Below are 24,413 nucleotides of genomic sequence, written 5' to 3' on the forward strand. Positions count from 1 at the left end.
AAGGCCCATATGCAGAGAGAAAGCAAAACAAAACCATCTGATGGGGGAGGCCTCCTATGTCCAAGCCAGACTGCGTTTGGAAACTCGGTCTTTAATTACATGTAAATTCAGTAGCTTCTAGCATCTCAGCCAGTGAGAGGCCAGGTGCTCATCAAGCCCCCTCATGTGTTTGGCTGCCAGGCTGTCAGCGCCTGGCTGAGGCTGGCATTTCTTCTGTGTTCAGATGCATTGGGAGGATGAAAAGGTACATCGCCCAGGGGGTGAGCTAGGAGTACAGACTGCTGAAACTTCCTGCCTCAAGTGCCTAGGACTCCTGGAGAGTCAGGCAGCCTGCTAGGAAAGCTGCCCTCTGACCCCACAGAAGAAGACCAGTTTCCCGGGAACTCTAAGTGGAACTTAGAGTTAGAGTAACCTTAACTTGTCAGCTCTCCCCAGACTTCCTGCTGCTTCTAAATGGGAAAGGCTGACTGTGGGTCCTTGGATCACATCCAAATTCCTCCCCTTGGTGGTATTCCTGGGGATACCTTTCCCAGGAATTCACTAGGTGTCTTGGGAGACCCCAGGTTGATGTCTCCTGACCTTGGGTTTTGCTGGCTGTGGACCAATTGTCCTTTTGGTCTCTGGGGCCTCTTTTTTCCTTCAAAGCCCAGTGTTTGTAGGTTGGGCCCAGCTTCCAGGACACAAGAGGCATACTGCAGGCTCACACCATCACCTAATAAATTCAACACATTTTTCTAAATAAATAAAAAGTTATTTGGACAGTGGCAATACTCTGTGTGTCCTTCTCATTACACCTGGAAGTGGACGTGGAGGGGAGGGTCCATTAGGGCATCCCTCTGTCTGTCTGTCTGTGCTGTTCTTCCTGCTGGTTGCTCAAGCTGTGGGCCCCTGGTTTTGCAGTAACAAATTTTACCCATTTTAAGCATTCAGTAGGTTTTTTTTTTTAATTATTTTATTGAAGCATAGTTGATTTACAATATTAAATGTACAATATGTTAATTTCTGCTTACAGCAAAGTGATTATTTTATATATATATATGTATTTTTTCACACTTTTCCAAAATGGTTTATCACAGGATATTGAATATAATTCCCTGTCCTGTACATCAGGACCTTGCTATTTACCCATCCTGTGTATAATACTTTGCATCTGGAAGAACTTTGAGTATTTTTACAGTTGTGCGCTCATCATCACCCCAAAGTGAAACCTTGTGACCATTTGCAGTGACTCCCACCTAGGCAACCGTGAATCTACCTCTGTCTCTACAGACTTGCCTACACTTGTCATTTCATATAGATGGAATCATACACTATGTGGTCTTTTGTGACTGGCTTCCATGACACAATGTCTTTAAAGTTCATCCAAGTTAATGATATTCCATTGTCTGGAGAGACTACATCCTGTCTATCCCTTCATCACTTGGTAGACATCTCATGGGCACATTTTGTGTGAAACGGTGTTCAAGCCTCTTGGATATATACCTCACAGTGGAATTACTGGGTCATCTGGTAACTCTGTTTCAAGGACGCACCCACTGTTTTCCAAAGTATCTACAGCATTCTACATCCCCACCAACAATGCATGAGAGCTCCAATCCCCCCCACATCTTTACCAATACCCTTTATTGTCCATCTTTTTTATTCTAGCAGTCCTAGCAGGTATGAAGTGGGTTTCAGTTTGCATTTCCTTAAGAACTAATGACAAACAGCGTATTAAAAAGCAGAGACATCATTTTTCTGACAAAGGTCCGTATTGTCAAAGCTATGGTTTTTCCAATAGTAGTGTATGGATGTGAGAGTTGGACCACTAAGAAGGCTGAGTGCCAAAGAATTGATACTTTTGAACTGTGGTGCTGAAGAAGACTCTTGAGAGAGTCCCTTGGACAGCAAGGAGATTAAACCAGTCAATCCTAAAGGAAATCAATCCTGAATATTCATTGGAAGGACTGATTCTGAGGCTGAAGCTCCAATACTTTGGCAATCTGTGTGAAGAGCCAACTCATTGCAAAAGACTCTGATGCTGGGAAAGATTGAAGGAAGAGGGTGACAGAAGATGAGATGGTTGGATGCCATCACCAACTCAATGGACATGAGTGAGCAAGCTCCAGGAGAGAGGAATGGACAAGGAGGCCAGGCGTGCTGTAGTCCATGGGCTCGCAAAGAGTAGGACACGACTGAACAACTGAACAACAACAAAGAACTAATGATGTGGAGCGTCTTTTCCTGGGTTTTGGAATCTGATATATAGATTGCATTTGAATCTTCCAAAGAGGACAGTAGGCAGTCATTCCTAATGCATGGGACCACAGTTCATCCTTGCACAGGGCAGCTCCTGGAATGTGAGCTTTCAGTGCAGAACTAGAATGCACTGCTCCAAAGCTGACTGTGTGCAACAATGTGAGTTTGGGGAACATCTTTAGGGTATTATTTTTACAAGCTTTTCTCAAAGTGGAAAATCCTTACCTCTTTGCCCTTTTACATGGAACTTTGTCAAGGGTAATTTTGGCTAAAACAAAAAGGGAAAAGAAGTGACTTCCCTGGCAGTCCAGTGGTTAAGACTTCGCCTTCTACTGCAGGAAGTGTGGGTTCGAACCCTGGTTGAGGAACAAAGGTCCCACATGCCTCATCATGGCGAAAAAAAAAAAAAACCCACATAAAACACAAGCAATATTGTAACAAATTCAATAAAGACTTTAAAAATGGTCCCCACCCCCCCAAAAAAAATCTTAAAGAAAAGGGAAGGGCCCCCCTGGTTGCTGAGTGGTAAAGAATCCGCCTGTCAATGCAGGAGACATGGGATCAATCCCTGGTCTAGGAAGATCGCACTGCAGAGCACCGAAGCCCCCACACCACAACCACTGAACCTTTGATCTGGAGCCTAGGCCCCACAGCTCCTGAGGCCCACACAGCTAGAGACTGTGCTCCAGAGCAACAGAAGACCCCACAAGGAGAAGTCCTCACACCTGACTTAGAGAGTAGCCCCTGCCAGCTGCGACTGGAGAAAGCCCGAGCAGCAACAAAGACCCAGCACGGCCGAAAATAAATAAATAATTGTTTTTAAGGGAAAAGGAGGCTAAAATCTATCTCCTTGAAAAATTACACAATTTCTGTTGTTTGATGGAGAGGGTTGAGGAAGTTGGACCCCCTGTGTCCCTTCTCGCGGCCGCCAGTGGCCAACTCCACAAGATTGTCCTCATGCTTTTGCTTCCGAAATGGTTCGGGCACAGCTGGAGACATGGCAAAGGGCAGAGTTGTCTCAGCTTGACTGGGACTCCAGGTTCCCAGAGGTCACTGCACGGAGACTTGGAGGCACACCAGTCCCAGCTCTGTCCCAACACGGGTAGTGGCGAGATCCTGGGTGTCCTGGGCTTTATCAGCCAAGCAGGCCAGAATGTCCCAAGTGCTGGAGAAGCAGCGGCCATCTGCTGGTCTGTCCACTGTTCTGGTGTCTTCTCAGGAGCATCTTTTCTTTGTGAACCATGACCTCAGCTGGCCCTATAAGGGTCCATGCCTCTGATTTCTGGGCGTGTCTCTGCTAATCCTGTGATGATGGGCTTTGATTCTCTGCTAGCGCCTTTCTGAAGCTCAGTGTGGTCTCCAGACACGGTACCCATCTTTCCCCACTGTTGACCTGCCTCACAAGCCAGGCATGGCCTTTCATCTGAGCCCCATGAGAAGCTGAAGTTTTCTCAATATAATTCAAATGTGTCCCTTCTTTGAACATCCAAAACCATGATAGGGGATTGTTTTTTGTTGTTTTTTTTTAGTAAAGAGATAGGGATGAAAAGGGGGACATTTGAGTTCTTAAATTTTATAGGCACACCCTTGGCTGAACCTACAGGTGACTGGTTTTTTCATAAGCTGCTGTATAACTGTCTTCCTCATCTTCCTTGTGGAGGCAATGACACCTACTTCTGTGGTGATTTTCTTGAGTCACTTTTTATCACGTCTATCCTCTCCCTCTGAAAAATTAGCATAATTGGTCAAGCTGGGTTGTCCAGGCCACACTCTTGGACTCCTGAGTCAGGGTCGCCCTCTTTCTTTCTTACCTGTGCCCAGGCAGGAGCGGCCCACAAGGCTTCCCCTCCCGCCAGCCTCACTGCCTAAAGGGACACACGGCCCTCCAGGATATGGGGACAGGCAGAGCCCAGAAACCTCACACGCCCTGCATTCTTTCATAAAGCAAATTATAAAACTTCTTAATTTACTTTATGATTGATGTTGGTTATTGCTGTAGTGGGGTTGGTGTCAAGACAGGCATATAGACCAATGGGACAGAGTTAGGAATACAGAAATAGAGCCACACTTACATGACTGATTTTTTTCTGGCAAAGGCACCAAGGAAATTCAGTGTAGAAAGTATGTTCTTCAGCAAGTGGTGCTGGAAAAAATGGGTAGCCGTAAGCAAAAAAAAAAAATAATAATAATAATCATTACTGGACATTACATAAAGAATCAACTCAAAACAGATTATAGATAGAAATCAATGTAAGCGCCAAGGCTACAGAACTCCTAGAAGAAAGCATATGATATATCTTAGTTACCTTGGTTTGGGCACCAATTTGTTAAACTCTACATATAAAGTATAAATCATAAAAGAAATAATCTATTGACTGGATTTTATCAAAATTTAAAAAATAAACTTTTGCCCTTCAGAAGACACTTAAGAAAATGAACAGGAAAGCCACAGACTGAAGATATTTGCAAAGCATACACATGACAGAGGACTTGTACTAAAATTTATAAATAAGTTATTTATGAGAAGACAATGTAATGTTTTTAAATGGTCAAAAGATCTGAACAACAAAAAAAAGACTTCACCAAAGAATGTATAGAGCTGGAAAATAAACACATGAAAAGAGGCTCAACATCATTAGTCACCAGGGAAATGCAAATCACAACCACAATGAGATACCACCAACCCACTTGAGTGGATAAAATGAAAAAGACTGACCATACCAAATGTTTGCGAGAGTGTGAAGCAGTTGGAACAGCCATTCACTGCCGGTGGGAACGGAAAATTGTATGACCACTTTGAAGAGCATTTTGTCAGGTTTTTTTTTTTTTAAGTTAAAAATATATCTACCATATGACTCAGCCATCCCACCTCTGTTTATTTACACTCCACAAAAAAGAAAAGAAAAGAGAGCCTATGTTCACAATGTTCACAATTGCTTTATTTGAAATGATCAAAAATGGAAAGCAGTCCAGGAGAATCCCAAAGAATGAACAGATTAACAACTTTTGACATATCCGTACGATAGAATGATACTCACCAATAAGGAAAAGGAACAATTGATGTACACAAAAGCATGATTGAATCTCAAGATAATTATGCTAAGTACGAAAAAAGGCAATAAAAAGTAGATACTATGATTCTCGTTGTATAAAATCATAGAAAGTGCAGCTAATCTTCAGTAAGAGCAAGCAGATTGGCGGTTGCATTTTGGGTGGAGGGAGTTCGAAAGCTGGAAGAACTACAAAGTGCCAGAAGGAAATGTTTGAGGGTGAGGTATGTGTGTTCATTATCTTAATTGTGATGACAGTTTCAGAGATGTATAAATATGGCCAAACCATTCAAGTGTACACTTTAATTATATGAGGTTTATTAAGTGGCAATTACACGTTGATAAAGTTGTCACCAATAAAAAGAAAAAAAGAGCCCTTATCTTCTAGAGATAGACATTGAATGTTCTACAAACAAAGTTATCTAAGTACTGAAATTTGTTTCAAGATAATATAGGAAGGCGTGTGAAGTAGGTGGTAGATACAGGGTGACATAGAAGATGGACCACCAAATGACACAGGCTGAGGATGGGCTCGTCTGCACGCGTGTTTGGAACATCACATTCAAAAAAATGCTGACTAGAAAATGTGACTTTTACCCTAAGAATGCGGGACAGCTTTCTTTGGCTTTCTTTCTTTCTTTAGTCAGAAACCTCATTAGTTTTTATTTAGTTTAATAAAAATGTGTAGGGGTGACATGGTCCAAATAAATTGGTTAAAATTGATGTGAAACAATTAATAATTAATCAAGGCAGGTCTTTAGGCAGGCTGGATTTTGTCAAAGAAGACAAAATCTTTGGGGAGAGGATCTTCAATGAGAGGGGATGAGGTTGCTGAGAGGCCACCCTTTCATAGCAGTTTACAGATTGACAGAATGCATGTACATGGCGGTGTGAAATAATGGAGAAATATGGATGGAGAACCGTGAAGGCTTCCTCGGTACCTAGCTCCTGGGTACCTAACTCCTACCTTCTCCCTGGGAGAAGCATCAGTATCCCAACCCCACGCTCCTGCAGGATCAGCCTTGCGGCCCAGAGTGAAGGGGAAATTCCAAGCCTGCTAACAATTAGGACAGTGCTCCTCTAATAAAAGGGCCTGTCCATGAAATCTTCTGGACCACCTGATGAGCTCCCACGTTAAATTCTCAGCGGCTTTTACTATCTGTGAGGGTTTGGAACTTGTAACGAAGGAGAAGCATCCAGAAGGGCTTTGGGCTGTTTGATGGGTATCCAGGGTAGGGAGTGGAGACCGAGGCATACTACTGCCTCAGCGTCTGTGACGGCAGCTGAAGAAAGCGGGTCAGAAAAGGTATACTGGTCTCGACTCTACTCAAACCCACAGAAGTTTGCTTATATGGACCAGGCACATTGTTAAGGTTATCTGACATGTGTTGATATAATTTACGTTTTCAATTTTATGTTGTTTAGTCGCTGAGTCATGTCTGACTCTTTGCAACCCCATGGACTGTAGCCCTCCAGGCTTCTTTGTCCATGAGATTTCCCAGGCGAGAATACTGGAGTGGGTTGCCATTTCCTACTGCAGGGGATCTTCCAAACCCAGGGATCGAAACGGCGTCTCCTGCAGTTCTCTTACATTGCAGGCAGATTCTTTACCGCTGAACCACTGGAGAAGCCCCTGGATTTGCCATATGTCCCAGCACTTCCACTCTTGCATATATAAGAGAACTGAAAACTTATCCACACGAACTCTGGTACATGGATATTCATAGCATATTCTTTAAGATAATGTCCATCAACTGGTACACGAATAAACACAATAATGGGATTCAACGTTCAACTATAGAAAGGGATTAAGTATTAATGCATGCTAAAGTATGGAAGAACTTTGAAAGCACATCGCTGAGTGAGAGAAACTGGTTTCAAAAGTCCATATAATTTATGGTTCCGTTTATACGATATGCCTAGATAGACAAATCCAGAGACAGAAAGCAGATAAATGGTTGTCAGGAGCTGCAGGAGACAGAGATGGAGAATGGCTGCTAACGGGACTGGGTTTCTCTGGGGAGTTATGCAAATGTTCCAGAATGAGATAGTGGTGATGGTTGCCTGTGTGTGTGTGTGTGTGTGTCAGTCACTCAGTCGTGTCTGACTCTTTGCGACCCCAAGGACTGTAGCTTGTCAGGTTCTTTCGTCCATGGGATTCTCCAGGCAAGAATACTAGCGTGGGTAACCATACCTTCCTCCAGGGGATCTTCCCAACCCAGGTATCAAACCCAGGTCTCCCACATTGTGGGCAAATTCTTTACCATCTGAGCCACAGAGAAGCCCTGGTTGCATAGCCTTGTGAATATACTAAAAGTCACTGAACTGCACATGTTAAAGGGGTTAATTTTATGATATGGAAAGTAAAAGAGAAAGTCGCTCAGTCGTGTCCAACTCTTTGCAACCTCATGGACTATACAGTCCATGGAATTCTCCAGGCCAGAATACTGGAGTGGGTAGCCTTTCCCTTCTCCAGGGGATCTTCCCAACCCAGGGGTCAAACCCAGGTCTCACGCGTTGCAGCTGGATACTTTAGCAGCTGAGCCACAAGGGAAGTCCAAGAATGCTGGAGTGGGTAGCCTACCCCTTCTGCAGCAGATCTTCCCAACCTAAGAAATGAACCGGCATCTGCTGCACTGCAGGCGAATTCTTTACCAACTGAGCTATCAGGGAAGCCCATGATAGGTAAACTATATCTCAATTTTCTAAAAAGGGAATGCGATCTAATGATTCAAGTTTCAAGACACAAAAGAGTCAGCAATGACAAGTCTCCCTTCTTCTTCTGGGAGCAGCTACCTATTGCCCCTGCAACCCTTCGGATCCACGTTGATCAAGGAATCAGTTTTCTATTGTTCGTGATGTTGTCTTATGCACAACTTTTTTAATTATACTCACTGCTTTCCAGTTTGCTTTTTCCCTGGTTACAATCTACTAGTCCCTTTTTTTTTTTTTTTAATTTTTCCTTGCAGTATAATTGCTTTACAACGTTGTGTTAGTTTCTGCTGTGCAACAAAATGAATCAGCTGGGGACACATATATCCCCTCTCTCTGAGCCTCGCTCCTATTCCCCAGTCCTACCCCTCTAGGTCATTGAAGAGCACCTAGCTGAGCTCCTTGTGCTATACAACAGCTTCGCACTGGCTAGCTGCTTAATACATGTGTGTGCTAAGTCGCTTCAGTCATGCCCGACTCTGTGAGACCCTATGGACTGCAGCCTGTTAGGGTCCTCTGTCCGTGGAAGTCTCCAGATGAGAATACTGAAGGGGGCTTCCATGCCGTCCTTCAGGGGACATTCCTGACCCAGGGATCGAACCTGCATCTCTTACGTCTATTGCATCGGCAGGCAGGTTCTTTACCACTAGCACCACCTGGGAAGCCCATTTAGTACATGGTAGTGTATATATGGGGCCTCCCTGGTGGCTCAGATGGTAAAGAATCCGCCTGCAATGCCAGAGACCTGGGTTCGCAAACCAGCACAGCACACAGTATATATATGTCAATGCCACCTCTCCCAATTTGCCCTGCTCTCTCCTTCCCTTATATTAGACGTACTGGGACAATCCGCTGCAGGTGACTATGTCCTGCAGATTAACATGAGATAGCCATCTATAATAATGGTGATGATTATATCGTATCACGAGCATCAGTAAGTGTCTTTATCAAGCCCAGACCAGATTAAGGAGTTTGAATTAAATTTGGTCTCATCTGGGCTGATTGAATCTGGGTCTTGGCCAGGACACCCTGGGGCTTGCCTGGGATTTTGTTTTCAGCAGAGTTTGAGGTTATATGATTTTTGGTGACAATGTGCACAGTCAAATGAGTCTTTACTTTTCAGAACATTTTTGTTCCTGAAGGCTCACGAGGGAACTGCCAAATCCAGTTAAATGAATCGAGACCAACCCGCCTTGGGCCATAGTAAGCAAAGACCAAACACGCAATTGAGAGCCACCTTCAGCTGGCTACTTACAGTTACCTGGCCTAGATGCCCACAGACCTCTCAGGCTAGGACAGTTGGAACTACAGGTACCATCACAAAGTTCCCCACTCACTCTCCCAGGGATCAGATTGCTAATATTGTGCTGGGTCCCTTAACATCTTTAAGGACTGAGGCCTTGGACTTCCCTGGTGGTCCAGTGGTAAAGAGTTCGCCTGCTAACACAGAGGACACAGGTTTGATTCCTGGCTGGGGGACTAAGATCCCACATGCTGTGGGGCAACTGAATTCACCACAACTACTGAGCTCAAGCATTATAATGACTGAAAGTCATTCACCCTAGAGCCCATGCTCCACAACAAGAGAAGCCACAGCAATGAGAGGCCCCTGCACCACAACTAGAGAATAGCCCTGCTTGCTGCAACTAGAGAAGGTCTGTGAGCAGCGATGAAGACCTAGCACAACCAGAAACAAATAAATAAATAAATGGATCAGTGTTTTAAAAAGAATTGAGGGGACTTCCCTGGCGGTCCAGTGGTTAAGGCTTCACCTTCTAATGCAGGGGGTACAGGTTCACTCCCTAGTCAGGGGCCTTGGGGCCAAAAATACCCAAAATGTTGTAACAAATTCAATAAAACTAAAGCTAAAGCTAAGTCGCTCAGTCGTGTCTGACTCTTTGTGATCCCGTGGACTGTAGCTCACCAGGCTTCTCCATCCATGAGATTCTCCAGGCAAGAATACTGAAGTGGGTTGCCATTTCCTTCTCCAGGGGATCTTAAAATAAAAATGGTCCACATTAAAAAAAAAAAAATCGAGGTCTTGTGGCCTGTTTTGTCTGTTTGTTCATTAGTAGAGTAGAAATTTCTCTCTAATAAAAATAAACCAGTGGGCTTGAATGGGGTCAGTTGTCCCCTCTGCACTTTTGCTGTTGTTGGTCCTGAAGGTGCTTCTACACAGAGTCCCCGGATGTCCCATTCTTTATGAAGTTAGTAGGACATGTGCCCTGAGTGGTTCTCTCACCACGGCTCCCAGTCACTTCCCAGGGATGATCTCTCTGTGCCCTGATGCCACCTGTGTCGGTAGTAAGCATGAGTGCAGGTCACTCTTGTTAGAGCTGATGAAGCCCCGCGGGTGAGGAATGCAGGCGCTCCCTCCAGGCCTGGGCAAGAGGCATGGAAGGGGACAGGTTAAAGATGCTGTGGGGTTGTAAAGCTGGAGGGGCTGAATCCATCAAGGAGGCACCAAATACTAAGAGAACCTACTCCCCAGCTTTGTGGAGAGGATCCATTGCAATGGGGCACCCAACGTGCTTAGAATAGTTACTGCTCAAGAAATGTTGGCCTTAGCAGGTGAAGAGTAGAGTCAAACAGCTATTTGCCAAAAAGGATGCCCATTGAAGAAACTATTTTGCAGAAACCACAGAGGCCATCTGGCCTTGGATTAAGGGTTTGATGAGGACCCAGGGCAACTACTGTTGGGGCTGTGACAAGGAATCCATGGGGAAGAAACCAGCAGCTCAGCAGCTGCGAGAAATGCCCACTTGAGGATAGAGAATCATGGTGGTGTGAACATGGCTTATTGGCAAGTGATTCTCAGAACTCTTGGAGAAGGAAATGGCAACCCACTCCAGTATTCTTGCCTGGAGAACTCCATGGACAGAGGAGCCTGGTGGGTTACAGTCTGTGAGCCCACAAAGAGTTGGACATGGCTGAGCAACTAACTAACTCTCAGAACTCTAGAGTTCTTACCCACTAAGTGGGCATAGTTATATTACCTAACTCATAAGATCACTGCAATAATATTTGTAAAGGTGAGTCCTTTGCCTGACACAAAATGTTGTTTGTTGTTTAGGTGTTAAGTCGTGTCTGACTCTTTTGAGAGTTGTAACCCACCAGGCTCCTTTGTCCATGGGATTTCCCAGTCAAGCATATTGAAGTGGGTTGCCATGTGCTTCTTGATGACAAAATGAGCATGTGGTAAATGGTGGTAGTGGTGGAGGTGATGTTTCTCGGAAGACTTTATCAGACTCCTTGTAGGGCAGACTCAACCTGTTGGGCAGGTGTTTTGAGCTCATGTAGGTAAAAAGCAAGGAAGGGCTGGCATGTAGGCCTTAGAGCAGCAGAGGAGCTGCCGTAATTGAGAGAGGAGGGACTCAGTTTTCCTGGGTTGAGGATGGGAATTCCAAGGGGAGGAGCATCAAGGATGAAGTCTCAAAAGACAAAGAACTTTGGGGAATTTGGGGGGCTTTGAAGTCTGCCCCTTCCTTGAGGTAGTTCCTCAACACCATCTGTCAAGTCTATGCATCTCACTAAAAGTTTTGAAGAAGTGGACTCTTTGGTTACCTCGAAGAGAGGTTGAGTTCTGAGTTCAGTTAAGCAGGTGATAAGCCAGGCTGACCCACGGACACAAGATCCGGGAGCTAGGGAACTGCTGACACTTGGGGTATAGTGTTATAGCTATGATCATGGCAAATCCAGAAGACGGATCAATGGTTGGGGCCAGGAGATGCAGATGTGGGCTAAGAGCATGGCTGGGGAGGTGGGGGAGGGCAGAAACCTAGTGACTGTATGTTCTTTGAACAAATCCCCAAAAGGAATCCAGGAAGAAGAAAGATGGCTTAAACCTCAGAGGAAGGAAGAGGAACATGGGGGTCCAAGTTACACCAGGATGGAGGTCATGAGCCAAACAGCAAACAGACAGCCCCTCCCCCTGTCGTGGAGGTGACTGTGTCTGAGAATCTTGGTCTTGGGCTGTAACTGAGCAGGATCCTGAGGCCTTCTAGAGCAGCCACTCCCTCCAGATCCTCCACTTTAGCGCCTCTCTGAAGGACCTAGAAACTATCTGATGCACATTTCCTGAGTTGTTTTATGATGCTAACACTGTCACCCAAGGGAAGAAATTAACTGCCTGATCATTGTGAGCACTAGCCTCCAGACTTACTGGCACCTAAGGACTGATAATGCTCACTCCCGTGACATGGCCCTATTATCTCGCCACCAACCAATCAGAGTGGTGCTGGAGCCATCTCACACCCTGGGACGCCCCTCCCTCACCTGGCCTTTAAACATGCTTTGCTGAGGGGACTTCCTTGGCGGTCCAGTGGTTAAGACTTCACCTTCAAACACAGGAAATGTGGGTATGCGGGTTTGATCCCTGGTGGGGGAGCTAAGAAACCACATGCCTCTCAGCCAAAAAACCAAAGCCAAAATATAAAACAGAAGCAAAATTGTAACAAATTCAATAAAGACTTTAAAAAATTATTTATTTAAACAATAGACTACAAAATCGCTCTGCTGAAATCCATCAGGGAGTCTGGGCTTGCTGAGCGCTGGCTGTGGTTCATGCCCAGCAACAAATGCTGTGTTTCCCTTCACTGCAACCTGGTGTCAGTAAATTGCTTTTACTGCGCGTGGGTGAGCAGACCCAAGCTTGGTTCAGTAACAGGGTGAGGAGTGGACAACCTTGGACTTGCGTCAGGAGGCACCACGTGCATAGATTGCACTTCTTTTTCTTGTGGTGGTCTTGGAAACGGGCCACATTCTTTAAGCCCTAGTGGCTGAACTAGGCCTTGTGCATTAATGATGTAAGGTAAGCTGACCCTGATGCCTGAAGAGTCAACTAGAACATAAACAGTTTAGGGAAGAGGTTCCAGGGATAAGACGTGCTGGTGGGGTCTGATTGTCAGATTTACGGTTCCAGATGAGAAGCATTATTGAGGCCTACTGTGTGCTGAGCATCATCCACTTGTTTCCATGTTGGAAATGCAGAATTCCTTCAATCCAACTAACAAATATTTATAAGTGCTGACTAGGGCTTCCCTCATAGTTCAGTCGGTAAAGAATCTGCCTGCAATGCAGGAGACCCGAGTTTGAGTCCTGGGTTGGGAAGATCCCTTGGAGAAGGCAATGGCAACCCACTCCAGTATTCTTGCCTGGAGAATCCCATGAACAGAGGAGCCTGGTGGGCTACAGTTCATGGGTCGCAAAGAGTCGGACACGACTGAGTGGCTATACCACCACCATATAGTTGTAGGTCCCACATACAGAAAATGGTCTAAGATGCCTGGGTTATGACCTTTCTTCTTTTTACCTCCTTGTATTAAAGTTTATTTATAATTCCCTCACCATTAATATACAGGCTTCCCAAGTGGCTCATGGGTAAATAATCTGCCTGCCAATGCAAGAGACACAGGTTCGATCCCTGGGTGGGGAAGATCCCCTGGAGGAGGATATGGCAACCCACTCCAGGATTCTTGCCTGGGAAATTTCACGGACAGAGGAGCCTTTTTGGCTACGGTCCATAGGGTCACAAAGAGTTGGACAGGACAAGTGACTAAGCATGCACACAACATTAATTTTACCAAAGAGGCACTTGGTTTAGCCAAAAACAACACAAAACTGCATATACCCTTGCCAGTCTGAGACTGGAAAGTCAAACGTGACCTTCTAGTATGATTTATTATACTTCCCCATCCCAGCCCCACTGGCCCATGAAGAGAATCTCGTTGGTAGCTGTTTTCTCTCAGCAGTACCCTGACCACAATCTGAACTATATCCAATAACGTTGGTAAGATGATTTTAAATTACATTATCTTTAACTTTGTTTTATCAAGGAGGCTGTGAAATCTCTGACCCTGGTCTTATCTTTTCATTTGGAAAGAGCCAATTGTCCTCTTTGTAAAAAACCTCAAATTCTTACTGGACCCATGGATGGGATTTTAAGCAATAGTGTTAAAGAACCTGCCTGCCAAGGCAGGAGATGTCAGAGACTCGGGTTTGATCCCTGGGTCATGAACGCCTTTTTATCAGATTGCGGAAGTTCTCTTCTATTTCTTATTATCTAAGAGTTTTTATTATGAGTGCTGAATGCTTTTTTGTACCCATTGAAATAATTATATAATTTTCTCCATCATTCTGTGAACTGGCTAATTACACTGATCGATTTTTCTAAGATTAACTCAACTTTCCGTTTCTGGTATGAAGCTTTCCTAAGTATTATACTTTTAACACATGACTAGTTCAAGTTGCTGCTATCTCATTTAGATTTTTTGTAGGTGTGTCTCTTTTCCTTTTTTTCCTAATGCCTTTGTCAAGTTTTATATTAGAATTATGCTGACCTCATAAAATCAGTTTTGCCTCCTTTGTTCTCTGAAAGTTTGTGAAAGGTTTGCGTTATTTCTCTCTTAAATGTTAGAACTAATGAAACGATCTTAAGCAAAGTTTTCTTTATGGAATATTTTTAAAATAAATTCTTTTCCCTAAATACAGGGTTATATAGATTTCTATTTTATCATATCTGAGTTACGGTAAGTTATATTTTTCAAAGAATTGTCCATTTCATCTAAGTTGTCAAATTTGTTGGTTGTCATAAAGGTTTTTACATAAGATTTTCTTACCATTCTTTCAATATCCAGAGCATTTTCAGTGTTGACCCCTCTTTTATTCTAATGTTGATAATTTTCATTCTCTCTCCTTTTTTGGTTGATCTAACTAGAGTTGATCTTTTCAGTGAACCAACTTTTGGCCTTATTAATTTTCTTTATTCTTGATTTTTAGGTCATCTATTTCTGTTCTTAGTATCTCTTTACTTCTGCTTACTTTAGGTTTACATTTTCTTCTTTTAACTCATTTTTTAGACTCTCAAATTGGAACATGAAGTCATTTTTGACCTTTGTTCTTTTCTGATGCACATATGTAAAACTATGGGCTTCCCAGGTGGCGCTAGCGGTAAAGAATCCGACTGCCAATGCCGGAGACCAAAGCGACTGCGCTTAATCCCTGGGTCGGGAAGATCCCCTGGAGTAGGAAATGGCACCCCACTCCAGGATTCTTGCCTGGAAAATCCCATGAGCAGAAGAGCCTGGAGGCTTACAGTCCATAGGGCCACAAAGAGTTGTATACAACCAAGCCACTGAGCACACACATACTCACACAGGTAAGACTATAAATTTCCCTCTAAATTTTGCTTTAACTACAGTTCATGAATATTACTATGTTGCATTTTTATTATTATTTTGTTCAGAAGTTTTCCTAATTTTTCTTTGGGGTTACTTAGAAGTATGTCATCTGATTTCCAAATATCTAGAGCCATCCTAGATTTCTTATTATTGATTTCTAATTTGATCCTATTGTGGACAGAGAAAATGCTCTGTGGGATTTCAGTCTTATTCTGTTTATCAAGACTTATTTTGTGGCCTAACATATGGTTTCTCTTGACAAAAGTTCTACATGTAACTGGAAAGAATGTGCATTCTTCAGATGCTGGGTGTAAAATTCTATAATTATTAACAGGTCAAGGTGGTGATGCTTTTGAACAGATCGTCTACGTCTTCACTGATTTTAGGCCCAGTGTTTCTATCAATGACCGAGGAGAGGTTAGTGTTTCCAGCTACGGTGCTGGTATTTTCTACTTCTCTTTTGACCTCTGCTATTTTTGCTCCGGTGTTTTGAAGCTCTGTTGTTAGACCCATATATTGTTAGTATTGTAGTATCTTCCTGTAGAATCAATGCCTGTCGTTAGGACATGTCTCTCTCCATGTATGGTATTACGCCCAAGTCGCGAAATCTCCCAATGACCACCAGGGAGCCGGTATCCGATGCAAAAGCAAGAGAGTTTTTATCACCAAGCTCGAGCTGGGGCTCCCACCGATACCGACGCAGCAGCTATAGGAAGGAGCCCTGAGCTCTGGGTTACATTGCTTATATAGGGTATTATCATGCGAAAAATTCAAAAAACGGGAGTCTCCGGGTCTGATTGGTCACCTTCTGGTGAAGGGTTAGGTGTTGAGTTCTGATTGGTTCTCCTTTCCCGGGCTTGACTCGAATTTCCCGGGCTGGCCAAGGGTTCTGATTGGTTCTCAGGTGGTGGGGTGAGGTCAGGGGATTTCCAAAGGCTCTTTTCCCGGAACCTTACAAAATGGAGTCGCTTTGATTCTTCATTCCCTCCTTCTCTAGGATCCAGGACAGACCCAATCATGGGTCTGGGGTCAGCTCTATATTGTCTCCTGCTAAGGGGACCGTTGGCAGGGCCGCATATTGGGGTCTGAGTACCATGAGCTGCACCGTGTTGATGCAGTTTTAATTGAAGGCCACTAGTTAGTTTAGTAAGCATGGCCTGAGGGTGACTAGCAGTAACAAGATAATCAGGGGCCCCACCAAGGAGGATATGAGAGTTGTGAACCAGGGGGATGAGCTGAACCAGGATTCAAACCAATTTTGAGACATTTCTCTTTTTTTTTTTTTTTTGACTCAGCCCTTTTCTTATCTTGGCCAGGGACTCCTTGACTACCCCTGAGTGATTCACATAAAAACAACATTCTTCCGCTAACACAGCACATAGGCCCTCTGAGAGACTTTATACTCAAGATACTTTTTGGGAATTGGGGCGGAGGTCTCTTTCTTCTGTAACTTCTTCCTGCTGTGCATGGGCATAGGCCTGCCTAATAGAGCAGAAGTCTCTCTCTACCTGATCTAAGTTGGGGTTTTCCACATCTGAAACCAGCTTCTATCCTTGTAGTAACAGCAATTTAGTTGGCCCTTCTCAGAGATGAAATAGACAAGGGCCAAACAGGAGACCTAACAGGATGGTCATCTCTGGTCCCCGGAAACAGAAGGCAACATTTGGGGTGAGGGTTGCAGGCTTTGTGACCCCTTCTGATGGGTTGGTGGTGAGGCAACAGAGCTGTGCTCCAGGAATCTTGTGTTCAGTCTGAAGTTACCATCTTCCACCTGGGTGGGGGCTCAAAGACATTGTTATGCATATTTCTTTGAGTAGGAACCAGGACTCTGTCTGGAGGCTGTACCAACCTTTGACTGTTTCTGTTTTTGTATCCCCTCCCTTCCCTGATTAGCAATTGTTTGAATCCATGCTTTGGAATTCAGGGAAGGCCAAGGAGGCTGAACAAAGTCTATATCCTACAGATAAGAAATGGAGAACACAGAACAGATCTGCACTCCAGAGCCCCACAGAGTCCCGCTCAGTTTTAATTTTAGGGAACTGGGCAACTATGACTGTGATAACTTCCTGTCAAAATGGGGCATAGGACTGCCCCAGCTTGGAGTATAGACACTGAATTGGAAGTATTTCTGAGTTCCAAGTTTTAGATCTGAGTCTTGTATGATTAAAATCCTAATCTCATTTCTTTTTAGAAGAATAGGTCTGAAACCCAGTCTGGACCTGGCACTTCAGAGACTTGTAGCCATGTAGCCAGTTGCCTAGTTTTATAAAAAGTAAGGTTACTAGCTTCCAGCAGACATTGTTTTGAAAATGGTGGCATCCAAGCCTGACATGACTCAGAAAACTCAAGTGTTTAGCAATACAAGGTCTAATCTGAAAGTACACCCATAGTATCACCTAGTTATTTCCCAGGATATCTGAACCATAGCTACTCTATTTTGACTTTTAATTGTAAATTTTCCTTAATAGCCAAAGCAGATTTCACCGTTAATGACGTCAGTGTTTCTCTAGGTATGAGAAGATGCAAGAATTGGGACTCATAAAATCTTTTCCTGAAAAGATCTAACTATCTGAAGGCCTGTTCTGCCAGTTTTTCTCAGAGCACAGAGTGCCTCATTCCTGATTTTCACCCTGAAAGGAGTTCAACATTGAACTCCTGTTGCATTGAAAGTCAACAGTGGCAGTGGCCATGATTTTAATCTTTGTAGATGCAGATGGTGAGTGTCAGTCTTCAGTTGGCAGAGCCCCTTTTTGCTCATAAACTTGATCATGATTATGAGGGGGGCAGTTCATGACCATTTTATCCCATGGTGCTGAGAGTATCCATTCTCAGGTAAACAGGCCACTCAATGTGCTGTTACTGGACTAGGCCATAAAACAGTATCTAAAATTCTCTGGACCACCTGTCTTACTAGCTTTTTGGTCCAGGAGAATATTCCCTCTTGTTGCTTCTTGCCATATCTAGGGTTACACTGTTACCATCATCGATCTCATATGGGACTATATATTATTCTATTAGAGGCCTCACACACATACAGTGTAAGAAACAGCAATTTTGTAAAACAGGTGAAATACAAATAACATAGCCAGCAGTATTAGGAAAGTCACAAGTAAGACTTATGTTAAGGACTTCCGTTAGATGTAGCCCAGTCTATCTCAGGTCATCTGACTTAGTCTGCTCTGTAGAATCTTCATCTCCCAGGAAATTATATATTGGCACCATCTATAAGGCACATAGCCCAGCTTTCCAGTGTCACTAGACTGATTATCTTTAGCATGATTTAATTTTTTAAGTAAATTTTCTCAGGGCCAACCAGTTAGAGTCTGGTAATAGAAAAATTTACCAAGGTAACCCAGAACTAGACACAGGTTATTGGCCACAAACCCAACAGCTGGATTGATTTTTAAAGTTAGCATAGGATCAGGCCTATGACAGAAAAGCATTTGACTTATATGCAAAGGTCTAAGAAGTCAAGAAAACATAGATGATCATACAAATCAGGTCCAGCATCCTGGGGAAGCTGTCTACCTCTGATGTCGTCGTCTTCTCATCCTGGTGTAGTGTAGTTTCTCCTGATAAAAAAAATTCCTTCCATCCATGTTGGAGACGGTCCCTTAAATTATGTCTTTTCCCAGTCCTGGTTGCAGGTCATGAGGCATCTGGTCTTCATCCAAAGATAGATTACTGAGATAAGCTTCAGAAACAAACTTAGGGTGTTCTTCAAGAATTCAATTAAATTTTACATGAATATCACATAAAAGCAAAGAACTATTTAAGAGATGAGTCTTACTAGATGCAGACCTCCATTAACAAACTGGGATTTAACATTTTGAAATATCTTTTTCTCCTTAAAGTTACGCTTATTTTTATTAAATATAACCAAATTAAGGCTAGTTTGTTTGCAAAATCGGTCTGTTCTCACTGATTTTGGTCTGATGATTTTTATAACCATAATTGATTATAGGCTTTTTATTCTGCTGAAACATTTATAGAGTCTCAGACTGAACTTTTAAAATAAAACAGGGCTGGGAAACTCACACCAAAGGCTTATCACAGATTTTGCCTAACAAATCTAGGTGAATTCTTCCCTTTTTAAGGTCTCAAAAATTTCTTGAGATTTTTGTACCCATGAGATAAACTTCCTAACTCATTTGATAAACTTACTGGAAACCTAAGAACTTCCAATTTTTGGAGGAGTCAGATAGAAAATATAATTGTTTTGTTTATAACGTTTAATTTTACCAAAGTATTGTCACAATTAGTTTGAGAGGAAGATTTTCCCTACTCCCTGAAAACGTAAGATTCAACCCCATAATTTTTCAGACAGAAACCATAAAAGTTATAAGCATATTCACTGGTTCATTCAGTCCTTTTGCTAACTTTTGTGAAGCCATCAGGTTTTCCATTAAAATACCAGGACATATCAGAATGTTTAAAACTCCATATAATTTTTAGGATATCTGTATTAGTAATTTTACCATACATTATAACCTGAGTGGATTTATTACTCATCTGATAATCTTTTCCATGTAATTTAACCAACCAAATAAGCACAGTTTAATATCTCTCTTTGGAATGTTCCAGGGGCCCTCTGAAACATCCCAAAGTTAGCTAGAGATCAAAAGAACTTCAAAAGAGTTCTATTTAGGAAGTTTTATCAAAGAGATCAATTAAAAGGGCTTAGAACATTTGGTCAGATTTTTAAGTTACACCAATCTGGAGAGACTATTTTAGACAGATATTTTTAAAGAATAATTATTCTTAATAGAGTTTATATAAAAGCTCATATCGCATTTACATTTTTTAGAAGTTTTTTTTTACTTGAGGTAATTTTCTTGTTGACAAACTTGTAACAGATATAATATTTAACTCATATTAAACCTAGGTACAATGAAAATATTTTACTTCACGTTAAGTACTCTAAGACATGTCTATATTAAATAGGTCAACAAACAAACATTAATATCAGGTATTTAACACTGAATATTTCCCAGTTCACATAAACCTGGAATTTATTGTTTAATTTAGAACTACTTGATTTGTAAGTGCTTACCTTTTTTTAAGCCAAATAAATAGAGCTTATATACAAAAATATTACCAAGACATATTCAGACAGACACAGTGTAAGATCTAGCTTCAAGTCTTTTTTTTTTTTTTCTCAGTGTCCGGAGTTAGAGATGGTCTAGATAAGTGTTCCTGAGAGCCCTGGTCTCAAGGAACAGGGAAAGAAAATCAAGTTTTAACAAAATGGCGGCAGGTCTAAACCACATGGTTGCCAGACAAAGCAAAATTTCCTTTTCCAGGGGATCTTCTCAACCCAGGGATCGAACCCAGGTGTCCCATATTGCAGGCAGACGCTTTAACCTCGGCTCCACCAGAGAAGCCATTAAATACAAAAATACAGTCTCTCAGAAAACCTCCTATAGAGACACAGAACTTCAGATCCAAGTACTAACATCAGAGATTTCAAGGAAGGCAAGGAAGCCAGGTTGAAAAAGAAGGGAGAGGAGGCGGAGGGGGGGGTGGGGGTGGCGAAAGGGGTGGCCTTACAGACGTCTCCTGCCACCTACAGATACCCAGGCATTACGGGACTTTTCCCTGTGCCTCCAGAGAAGGGAGGACTGGAACTCGGCCCTACCAGAAATCAGAACCGGAATTCGAGTCTCTGCCAAGAGGAGGTGATCAGTTTCCAAACCTCAGCTCAGGCTGAGGGTCCTTTGACCAGTTTCCTGCGTCCAGGACTGGGGGACTAGAAAAACAGGGAAGGATAGGAAGGGTTAAGGAGAGGAGACAGAGAGGGAAGGGGAGAGAGGTCAATAAAGTCTCTTGTTCCTTACCGGTCGGGGCACTCTGGCCAGTTGTCCGCGTCAGGAGGAGACCAGGGACAAAAGAGTCCCAGTTGCGGCCGCTGGGTCTGGTCCATTGGCAGGCAAGCTGGCCCCTGAGTACCCCGAGTGGTCTGGATGTCAGTCTCGGCAAAGAAGAGTCCCCGCCAGAGTCGCCATTTGCTGCAGGAAGAGGGACCCCTTGCAGGGCCTGAAACTGGGCTCTGGTCTAACACTCGGAAATGAATTGTCCGAGGAGACACATGTGCTGACAAAGGGAACTTGGTCAGGGTGTCCGATCCGCGGTCAGAAGATGATATCTCAGACTTGGTCTACAGTTCCCAAGTCAGAGGTGCCTTCTGAGGGCCAGCCTACATGGAAGGTCGGCCATTCTGCGCTGCAAAAAGTGATTAATTTATTCCTTTTAATTTCTACACTGAGGTCATGAGCGTGCATCTTGACCTCCTTAAAATTATCAGTAACCAAGGATAGAGGTGTGGGGCTAGAATGGCGTTGCCCCATCGTCCCTGGATCAGTCAGATGTTGGTAAATTAACACAGACAATACGAACAGCCACACAAACAGCAAGAGAGACAGGAGAAATACACCTCCGGGAGTCCGGAGGTAAAACTGAACGACGATGGCCTCCGGCCATTCAGCGGGAGCGACCCGCTATCCTCTACAGAGAACAGGGGCACAGCATCCCCCCAACGCCGGGGTCGGGGACGTCTCCCAACGACCCCCACTGATGACTCTCCGGCGCGTCCGCCTGAGTCGTATACCGGTCTCAGATACCAGGCCCTACCAGGAGTGAAAAGAAAGACAGAAAAAAGCTTACCGGCTGCAGATGACTCTCTGGATCCGTCTTCCCGTGGAGCCGGTGGCAGATCCCGGATGAGCCCCAAATGTTATGCCCAAGTCGCGAAATCTCCCAATTACCACCAGGGAGCTGGTATCGGATGCAAAAGCAAGAGAGTTATCCCCAAGCTCGCGCTGGGGCTCCCACCAATACCGACGCAGCAGCTATAGGGAGGAGCCCTGAGCTCTGGGTCACATTGCTTATATAGGGTATTATCGCGCGAAAAATTTGAAAAACAGGAGTCTCCGGGTCTGATTGGTCACCTTCTGGTGAAGGGTTAGGTGTTGAGTTCTGATTGGTTCTCCTTTCCCAGGCTTGACTCGAATTTCCCGGGCTGGCCAAGGGTTCTGATTGATTGGCAGGTGGTGGGGTGAGGTCAGGGCATTTCCAAAGGCTCTTTTCCTGGAATCTTACAAAATGGAGTAGCTTAGATTCTTCAATGGTAGCACTCTTTACCCTGAAGTTAACTTCAATCTGATACTGATATCACCACTCCAGCATTCTTGTGCTTACTATTCCCATGGTATTTCTTTTTCCATTAATTCTCTCAGTGAACTTGTTTTTTCTATTTAAAGTCTGCCTCCTATAGACAATGTTTCTATCCATTCTGACAATCTCTGCTTCTCATTGGACTTTTCAGTGCATCAGCATTCAATGTAATTATTGATATTTTTGGAGACAGGTCTTCCATTTTACTGTTTATTTTCTGTTTGCAGCCTTTAATTTCCACTCCTATTTTCTTTTAAAATTATGTAATAGATTTTAAAATTACTTCTTAATGTATCTATTGACTTTTTAGCTTTACTTTTTTGCATTTTTTAACCTTTTGCCTATAGATTACCATGCATTTCCTTTCCTTTTGCAATCTGTGAGAGTTAAGGTTGTACCACTTTACATAAACTGTAGAACCTGACAATCATATAGAGCCATTTACACTCAATCATTCTTTACACTATAAATCTCATATGTACTACATTTACATAATTATAAATCTCACGAGACAGCATTATAAATTTTTCTTTAAATAATCATATGTGCTTTAAATAAAGAGAAAAAAAAAAAGTCTTTCTTACTTATCCTGAAATTCACCATTTCCAACAGTATCGTTTCTTTTCAGCCAGAAGAACTTTCTTCGTTTTTTCCTTACTGTGCAGTTCTCCCGATGATGCACTGTCTTGGTTATCTGAATTGTTGGTAATTTGTTTTTATTCTTGAAGGATACTTTCACTGTGTATGAAACTCTGGGCCGACAATTCACTTCTCACAGCAATTTAAGGATGTTGTTTCACTGTCTGCAAACTCTTAGTTGCGTCGTGTGGGATCTAGTTCCCCAACCAGGGATTGAACCTAGCCCCCTGCAATGGGAGCATGGAGTCTTAGCCACTGGACTCTGGTGTTTCTGATAAGAAGTTAGCAGGAACTGCAAGAGAAGGTTGGTTCTGTTGCCCAGAGGAAGTCATGTCTACATACATATATGAATTCACACACCAGAAAGAATCTATTATCTTTGCTGACAATGATGTGCAGCATTTAAAACTCTATAGTCAGACCCAGTTCTCAAAAATTCAGACCTAACTTAACTCTGGCCCAGCAAAGATTTTAGTTGGAAATTAAAGTTTTAGCCTAGGAGCTATTTTCCAAAGATCTTTAAGGCTTATCAACGATGACAATGATAACGACAATGGTGAGCACGATAATAGCATCATCACCAATAGCTGCTCCAACCTACGATCCCATAGTACGTGATCACAGGTTCTCTCCATCATCTCAACAACTCATTCTGCAGATGAAGAAACAGACTTATCAGTGAAGTAAGTCCCAAAGAGAAAAACAAATATCGTAAATTAATGCATACATGTGGAATCTAGAAGAATGGTATAGATGAACTTATTTGCAAAGCAGAAATAGAGACAGAGAACAAACATGGATACCAAGGGGAGAAGTGGGGTGGACTGAGTTGAGAGAGTAATATTGACATATATTCACTACTGTCTAAGCTTCCCGGGTGGCTCAGATGGTACAGAATCTGCATGCAGTTCAGGAGACTCAGGTTCGATCCCTGGGTCAGGAAGATTCCCTGGAGAAGGGAATAACTACCCACGCCAGTATTCTTGCCTGGAGAATTCCATGGACAGGGAAGCCCGGTAGGGTATAATCCATGGGGCTGCAAGAGTAGAACATGACTGAGCAATGACACTTTCACTTCCTTCACTCTCACCGTGTGTAAGATGGATAACCAATGAAAACCCGCCTGACAGCACAAGGGGCTGTACTCAGTGCTTCCCGGTGACCTAAATGGGAAGGAAATCCAAAAAAGAGGGCACATATGCGTACACGTGACTGACTCACTCTGCTACACAGCAAGAAGCTAACGCAACATTGTAAAGCAACTGCTTCAGTATGCGTACACGTGACTGACTCACTCTGCTATACAGCAAGAGGCTAACACAACATTGTAAAGCAACTGCTTCAGTATGCGTACACGTGACTGACTCACTCTGCTATACAGCAAGAGGCTAACACAACATTGTAAAGCAACTGCTTCAGTATG

The sequence above is a fragment of the Capra hircus genome, chromosome 11 (genome assembly GCF_001704415.2).
Source record: "Capra hircus breed San Clemente chromosome 11, ASM170441v1, whole genome shotgun sequence".
Taxonomy (NCBI): domain Eukaryota; kingdom Metazoa; phylum Chordata; class Mammalia; order Artiodactyla; family Bovidae; genus Capra; species Capra hircus.